At 40.4% G+C, this 8,789-nt stretch overlaps 1 protein-coding gene across 3 annotated transcripts in view; it reads left to right on the top strand.

The window, feature by feature from the left end:
- Nucleotides 1-8,789, top strand: part of ARHGAP18 (Rho GTPase activating protein 18) — a 129,087-nt gene that overhangs the window by 100,112 nt on the left and 20,186 nt on the right. Inside the window, exon 1 of one of the 3 annotated variants that reach the window (XM_019628834.1) lies at nucleotides 2,734-2,798. The exons of the other annotated variants lie outside the window; for them this stretch is intronic. The gene's annotated coding sequence lies outside the window, so the exon portion shown is untranslated. Of the gene's footprint in view, nucleotides 1-2,733; nucleotides 2,799-8,789 lie in introns of those variants that run through there. 3 annotated transcript variants of the gene reach the window in all.

The raw sequence follows: 8,789 nt of genomic DNA, 5'->3' as shown, positions 1-8,789 counted from the left end.
CCTTTATCCCCACCCCCTCCCAACTAACAGCCATCAGTTGTTCCTCTATATCTCTGAGACCACTTCTGTTTACTTTCCTCGTTCATTCAGTTTTTTAGATTCCACATATAAGTGAAATCATATGGTATTTGTCTTTCTCCTACTGACTTATTTCACTTAACATAATAGTCTCTAAGTCCATCCATATCGTCCCAAATGGTACGATTTCATTCTTCTTTATTGCAGAGTAATACTCCATTGTATAAATGTACCACAGTTTCTTAATCCAGTCATCTACCAATGGAGTAATACAGCTATTTTTTGATGGAGTACCAGAATCAAGATACCTGATCCCCCAGTTCAGTCCTATCCCACCTCCCCCACACTCTGCTGCATTAACTTCCTTCTAGACACAGTAAGCCTCATTTTGATGCAGAATTTATGTATCGATCATTGGTGATGGGTTTGAAATAGTGGGTTATGTTATTTTAATGCCATAATATTAATGCAGAGACTATAAGCCAGATGACCATAGGGACCAGCAGATAGCGTAACATTCAGGTAGCACTGGTGAGAACTGTGGCAAACTAGTTGTGAAAACCACGGCAAAAGAAAAATACAGTTGACCCTTGAACAATGTCGGGATTGAGGAGTAGTCAAAAATCCACTTATAACTATGTTGGCCGTATATGTGGATTCCCTACCACGGATCAAAAATTATATTCCCCGTTCATAGGGGCCAGCCTCACAGCACCTGTTGCCTACTGACAGAAACGTGGTAGAAGAGAAAAACATGGTAAGCCAATCTAAAAATATTTGAAACACTCTGCTGGCCAAACAAACGTTTCTGCCAGCCAGCTCTAGCCTGCAGGTTTCCAGCTTATGATGGCTTAAGCCTTAGCATTAATAGACTTATTCTTTCCAAAGGAGTTAGTTTCAAAGGTGGGAATATGTTGGTGAATACATTGATACCACTGTGGTTAATTGTCCTTTAGACTAGCCAAAGGATCAGTGGGTTAGGCTCTCAAAGTTCACAGAAGGAAAATAATTATCAACAAACAAGTATTTATTGCCTGCTTTTATTACCCTGGTGATAAAGTTGAAGAGTAATGTGTTTTTTCTGTCATAATACCATCTGTTCTAATGGAAGGTACTTGGTTATGCTATTTACTGAATGGGAATCAGAAACCTTTTTAGAGATTTGGTGCAGCAATTAACTACCTGTATGTCACTGGGGAAATCACCCAATTTGTCTACTCTGCTATGTTCACATTTGAATAATTACGGGCTGGACTTCATGAGGTCTAGGATACAGAGGGTTTCTTGCAGGACTTGAACCTGGTTCTTTATCTCTTAAAACAATAAAAGCCTGTGTTGTCAGAGAGAGGCAGGGATGGACTGTTTGTATGTATCACTTGTGTCTTTAAGCACACTGATAAGGACAGTGGATTTGCTGCCGTTCTTCTCGGGAGCCAGTTGTGAGGCTCAGTCAGGCTAAGAATGATTTGACTTAGTGATCTTGGCTCATTCCATCTCTAAACTCCATCATGACTTGAATTACCCTTTCTGAGGACAGGTGGCAAAGGCTTTTTATCATGCAGAGATTGGGAGCATGTGTTCTGGGGTCCCTTGGCCTGGCTTGTGTCCTGCCTTTCCTAGTCCTCTTGATTTCTCTCTTTAAGCCTCTCTCCTCATCCTTAAAATGGGGACAATAATGGTAACTACCTCATCGTCTTGTTGTGATCACTGATCGGGACAAATGATCAAACACTCCTTTCATTCTTATCATGGAGCAACAGTGTTGTGTAATAATGACAATTTAATTCAGTTAATGTGTACTTTTGAAGTTCAGAATAAGAATTTTCTCCCCCTTTCCAGCAGATTTGGGGCTTTTTGATTTCTATGTAGGAGCCGAGATATGTTGGAAATAAAGGTCGACAGGGTTTAGGGTGCCTCTGTTTGAATGGTACCGATTGATTCAGGTGCAGAGGTAAAGAGTTAACTTTTGAATGCATGGCTGATAGGTAGATGTGCCTGTGACCGCTTGAACAGTAGAACAGAAAGAAGGTTTGTGCCTGTGGGTCTGGTATTGCTCGAAAGCGACCATTTGATGCTGCTTTGCTGTGGAGGGAAGAGTTTGTTACAGAAGAAGATGCTTTAGTAGCTTTCACATGCTAATGTGAAGGGCATCCACACTGGAAGAACAAAAACACCTCTCCAGATCCATATTGGAGCATAATTTAAGGCAAGAGGATGGCAGTAGACAAATTGCACCCACTTCAAAAGCAGAGTGTGGGTTTACACTGAGTGTTTGTTCCAGGCAGCCATGGAGTAGGCATCGTGCCCTGATGGGCCATTCAGACTGCGCTGCTGTCTACTGAAAGAGCAGCCTGTCCTTGTCCGCTGCACTTTCATCTTCTGCCATATTTGTATTCATGTGCACTGTTCCCCTCATAAAAGCATGGCCTACTATTCCCGTCTCTGCTTCTGTGACCTGCAGTAAAACCAGATTAAAAAATAAACCATTTTAAGGCTTTTACATGGACTAGTAGTTATGCAAAATGATATTTAATCATTTGACAACTATCCAGAAGCATTGAGAAGGTCTTGCACCTTAGGGAGCGGCTGCTTGTACGGGTTGTGGGAGGGGCTCTTAGTTTCAAGGCTTCAGCCTTCTGGGTGTGTGCGTGGCAACATGGGACAGCGACGTCAGTGTCACCTGGGAAACAGAGGACACAGAAGACCGCTTGGTAGACTTGAAATCAGCTCTGCACAGCTGTTGGATTCTGAACAAAAACTTCAGGATAGTTGTTCGCTGGGTGAGCTGGTGAGCTGAGGTGGCTGGGATAGGCTGAGGGTGGGGAATGGAATGTTCTCCATGTTATTATTGTCAGGATAATAATTTGTTGCTTTGGAAGCAACAAATGGATCTCAGTTTACTACCAATTTAAATCATAGGCAGTCATAGCTGGAAATCTCCTGAGAAGAGACTGTCTTGTTTTCAAGCCCTCTCATTATACAGCTAGGGAGACTGGCGTGCAGAGGTGAGACACTGTCCCGGGTGAAACCTGGTGAAGCCAGTGGAGAAGGCCTAGAACCCGTGTCTCCTGATGCTCTCACAGGTTCTGCTGACCTCTGCCCCAGCAGTGGCCTTGAAGCTTCCATTGAGTTCTGCCTCCACTCACGTCAAATTTGTTTTTCAGCAAACAAATTTGTTGTTCAGCATCCTTGAATATTCAGGAGCATTAATATGAGTTTATCTTAAACATAAATAGAAGTTCTTTTTAGCTTAAATGTGGATTCACCATTGTGGTTCTTTCATTACTTTTAAAGGGTTTGTTTCCTTTTTCTTTTCCTCCTCCTCCTTTATCTTTGTGGTTCAGTTTTTATTTAATGTACTTTAGAAAAGAGAGCCATTGTTTATACCTTTGTGATGATTATTTTAATTCCAAACATGAAACCTCCTCCTCACCACACAGATTCTTTTATCCTGTTGAAAGCTCTTTGTTCTTGTATGTTTGTGTGTGAGAGGAAGCTCTCGTTCACACCTGTGTATAAGCTGATGCCTTACCTGTGCATAGGAGACACCTGAGGATCTGTGTGAAATGCAGATTAGTCTTCAGCAGGTCGGGGGTGGGGTCTGAGATTCTGCCTCTCTGACAAGCTTGATGCTAGTGCTGCTGGTCCTGGGATACATTGTATCAAAAGCCATCGATTAAGGCAGAGAGGTAGGCAAATGAATCTTGTATAAGATGGTGTGAGCTGTAGGTATCTTGATGTCACCCAAGGGTCTCTACCATATTTCCAATTCAGCGGGTCCGAAGTGAACTCCTCACTTCTGAGCCTTGCCCTTATTCCAGTTGGATAGCACTGTTATAAAATAACAATTTACTGTCACCTGCAAAACAACTCAGAGATTTCCGGCCACTGCCCACCTGTGCTAAGATTCTGTCAGTTATTTAATGAGTTGGGTGTTTTCAATTACTGTGAGCTACTGATTTAAAAATAAAATCATGCTAAGATACCACAGTTGAATTCAGTTCTTCACATTGTAGTGCCTTTTGAGATGATGCTTTTGGTTCTTACTGAACTATCAAACTAAATCTCAGGAACTTTACCGTTAGTCACTTATACGTCGATGTCACCTATAACTATACAACTGAAAATGTTTTCCTATTCATTTATTTGTACCATGCCCTAGGGAGTTATAGAAATGGAAAGTGAAAATTTTTCATACAAAATTTGCAATCCACGTCCTCAACCCTGCTGCCTACATGCTTTCTCACTACCCTTGCTGGTTCAAAATCATATACATTGCATATCATCATTTAAACCATCTGCTTAATTAATTTTCAGTGTTTAAAGCTTAAGGATTCCATAACTTTAAAAGTTTTGGGTTTTTTTTTTTTAACTTGAGATGCCTAAGGCAGTTGTTTTTCTGATTTTCTAATTAGTCATAGAATCCTTTTCCAGTGCATTCTTATATGGATCTCCAAATAACAAATCAAAGTGGAGCATTGAGGGGTGAGTGAGGGACAGAGAGAGAGGCCCTTCTCCGCCTTAGTTTCTCCTTCTTTGAAAAATGCAACACTAAGACAAAGTAGCAGGCTGAATTACGGTTTTATAGGTGAAAAATCAGCGTGAGCAGATTAGAGTTTTATAATTTTTAGAATTGGAAGAGACTTGAGGCATTATCCTTCCTTTTGTAGGGTATCTATCATGTTCATACAATGAAAAATAGAGCTGGAGACAGCCCAGGCTGTTCTGTCTCCAAGTAGAATTTACTTTTCTACACTCTCTGGTGATAATAACCTAAGAAATACTCTTTCTTGGGACCTTCGTATGGCCTAAGAATGATGACAGCACTTCAGGTGTGATTAAGAACCTACTGGAGGTAAGGTGCGGGGACATACACTATGATTCATGGAGAGGACACTGCCCAAAGTGAGTGTTAGGAGGTAGCCAATAAATGTCAGTCTCTCTTCTCTTTACTTCCTCCATAGCTTATTGCGATTCACTGATTAGGGTTGAAAATGGCACGATGAATTATGCAAAAGCTCTTTCTGCAGGAGGGGCTGCCTTGCTGCCTAATGCAGTACAGATGGAGAGATCCACTTTTAATCATTGTTCTCATAATACTTGGAAGATTTTGAGGAATAAGCATTCAGAAGTGGAAGTGAATGGCCTCCACCAGTAAGTGAATTCCTTTTGCAGCGAGGAACTGAAATGTATTTATGATGCAGATGGTTACCCTGTGTTTGGATGCTCATCCTTGTCACCCGAGATTCATGCTTAGAAGCGTAATGTCTCTTGAAATGCTTGGGTTTTAGATGGTTCCACTAGAGAGATGACTTCTGCCCAGGCTGCTCCAACATGTATTCTTATTTTTCTTCAGAAATGGTGATAAATATTTAAATGCCAATTCACTGCAATCATGAAAATATGCAAATTACTCCCCCCTCTCTCTGATCCTTAGTTACTACTGAAGAGACTGAATTAGTTAGCATCCCCTTAGTTTTATTAGCATAATATTAATGCAGATGATCAGCAAAGGCTTTTTAAAAAAGAAAGCAGAACCACGGGAAACCATTAATAGCAGTGCTCATTTCTTTAGTGAGGAAGAAAAAAAAAAACATTTATGATTACATTTCTAACTTTGGTGTCTGTGCCAAGGACCACCCACATGGGCCTAAGCAGGTCTTGTTTCTGAAACCAACATCAGCTTGCAGAGCAAAAGCCAATCTGAAAAAGGCCCAAAGGGAGATTTTCATATCAAAGATAGATATGCAGTTACCTGTAGGTAGTTCTTCATATTTCAGGTGCTATGAAGGATGTATACTAATGGGGTATATTTCTAAGACACCACTTTTTAAAATATAGGAGGAAAACGCAAAGGAATGATATTCCTTGGCCAATTCAAGGTATAGTAAAGGAACGACTTTAAGCAATGTCCAGCGAAGGGGTTAACATAAAAAAGACACTGATTAATTCTTTATTTGCTTAAAGGAAATGGGCTTAAATTAGAGGGAAGTAAAGTTGAATCAAATAACAGGAAGACATTGTTGGCTCTGGAGAGAGCTTTATAAAATTAGAATGAGGTATAGCAAGGACCTGGAATTTCCCTTTCTAACCTCTTCTTACCGTTACAAATATTTCTTACACGCTCTGGCATCTGTGCCTGCCTCTGTTTAAGTGGAAGTGAGCACTGCGGCATCTGCTGTCTGTACCAGTCCTATAGTTTGAAAACAATGCTGTCTGGGATTGTTATTTTCCTACATGGCATGATTTATCTCCCCTATTAGGATGTGGAAGCTCGGGGATCAGAGGTGAAGTCCTGTTCTTCCTTGGACTTTGAACATCAACATATATAGTACCTTGCAATTAATGTGGAGTCAGTGTTTGTTGAATGAATGTATGAGTCATTAGTATATGTATATGAATGTATAACCATTAGTTATCTGTTTATTATTAAGAAGCAAGAACCCAAGCTCTATAGCATGACTCCACCCAAACATTGAAGTATTGACTTCACTCCAATTACAATATTCTTTCCAGTGCTCACTTTATTACTTAAAATGGAAACAAACTTCATTATGTGGGTTCATTTCATTGGTAAACCATAACCACAGTGATTTTAAAAAACAAAACGTAAGTACAGTATTCTGACCAATATCCGCAATGAAGGAAGACTAATGAATACGTGTAGAGATTGTTGTTCAGTGAAACTCTATTCACAAAACTATTATTAAGAAATTAACATTCATTAATTGTTCATTAAGTTAACATTCCTCTATTAGATTGGTTGGCATATGCATAGAGTTTCCCAAGTATTTCTTGTAAAAGCTATGAGTTTTGCTTTATAGAACCAGCTTCAGAAAATAACTAAAGTCCTTTCTTTTATGAGTTGAGAACCCAACAGTTGGCTCTCAAACACCTGAATTAAAAAAATAAATAAATGAAAAGGAAAACACAGAACAGAAAAAAGTTCTTAGTCTTGGATCTTGACTGTAGAGTGAATACCTATGTCTTTCTGAGACTCATCCTGGCAAGACAGTAAAGGAAATTTACCTTTGATGCCACCATCCACCCTGATTGCCCTGGCTTTGGTTACCAAGGCACAAATACCACCTTTTGCCCTGGAGGTTATCCTACTATATCCTCTTAATTCTTCCACTCTCTCCTTTTAGAACTTAGACTCCGTTCTGGTTTCTAGAGGCTCCTTTCCCTTTGCAGTAGCTCATTAGCTAATATCTCCTGCAATGTTAGCTTCCTGAGACAGCAGTTCTTTCCTCCGCCTCTCTTTCCTGGCAAGGAGAGGGCATGGGTACCAGACCTGGCTGGGATGCCAGTTCACAGGAGTCTTGGCCAGTGCAGGATGCAGGGCTCAGGAAGGTGATCCAGCAGGTGCCGTTTTGGGGGAAAAAAATAGAAATCAACCTGGATTGTTTCATTAGTAGGGAATGGGGAGAAAGGAGAATCCAGGTATGGAAAATGGGGAACACTGAGGAGAGCAACCGCGATGGCAGCGGAAGACTGGACACTGGGGGTGGGAATGCTGGAGCTGGACATTGATTAGGCATCGGCTTTTTACAGAGTGCCAATAGCCTTGGCCGTGGCTAGGGAGAGGACTCTCGAGGGCATTCCCTTCTCATGGTCTTCTTAACCTGTTTCAGTTCTCACATGCAACGGCAGTTTGGAACCAAATCTCATATTGCTTTTGCTTACATGGGAATTTTGCTGTCCCATGTAAGCAACCAGTAAACCGTAGGCTAGTGTAAGCGTGGTGATGAGCCGGAGACTCAGGGGTTCCTAAGACGACCAGGATAGGAATTAAACTAGGACAGTTACATAAACTTCCAGTTTGGAGATTTAATCCTCCCAGAGTTTTATGTGCCTGTGCATGGCATTTACCAGAGCTTTGTGTCCATAATTGTGCTAGAGGATGTAATGCTAAGGAATAGCATTGGTTACGTTTTCTTACTAATATTTTTTTTCTTTACCCCCTGCATTTCCTCCCCCAACCCCCTGCAGGTTCCCATAATTCCTTTCCATCAAACCCTTACCCACATCCCTCAGGATCACATTAGGTCTCACTGCTCTCTGAGCCCTGTTCCTGTCCTCTAAACAGAGCTCAGTGGCTTTTACTGAAAACGCTTGTTTCTGTGGGAGTTTTCTTTTGTTTAGTGTTTTTCCTTCAAATGTTAATCTTAATGTCCTCACCCCCAAGCAGTATTTTACAATTTCAAGTTGCCTTTAGTTTCCCATGTTCATTCTTATATTTCGTGTATATTTTAGGCTACTCACATTCCCATTTGTCTTGTGTTGGGTCAGCTCAGATTCTAAAACATACTAAGAAAAAAGCAGCCTTAGATAATGTCATTTAAAAAGGAAAAATTGTCCTGTAATATTTATGTATTTCACTTTGCAACTGATTTGCTTAAGACATTTCGAAGAAAACATCATGGGTGACTTGTTTCTAGGCTTGACTAAATTATTTGATTAGCTGGAAATTATTTCTCTATCCCCTCCATCTCCTCGCTAGAGCTGACTTTTAAATACATCCTGACCTTCAGTACTTATTGGTGGAACATTATAGTATTTGAAGGTCATTTGGAGCGATCCATAAAATTACACTTTGAAGCCTAAGTGAAGCAACTTTCTTTTTTCCTATCCAGGTATTTTCCACACTGTTGTTGCTGTTTCCAATTGTTCTACTATTACAATTCACCAGCATTACTTTGAAATAATGTATAAATATCTTCTCCCTTTTTATTGTGTAATGTAAACACAGATATCCTTTCACTTGTAAT

Source organism: Hipposideros armiger, unplaced genomic scaffold, assembly GCF_001890085.2.
Source record: "Hipposideros armiger isolate ML-2016 unplaced genomic scaffold, ASM189008v1 scaffold_811, whole genome shotgun sequence".
Classification (NCBI taxonomy): Eukaryota; Metazoa; Chordata; class Mammalia; order Chiroptera; family Hipposideridae; genus Hipposideros; species Hipposideros armiger.
The sequence above is the reverse complement of the archived record's forward strand: the minus strand, read 5'-3'. Positions and strand labels throughout refer to the sequence as shown.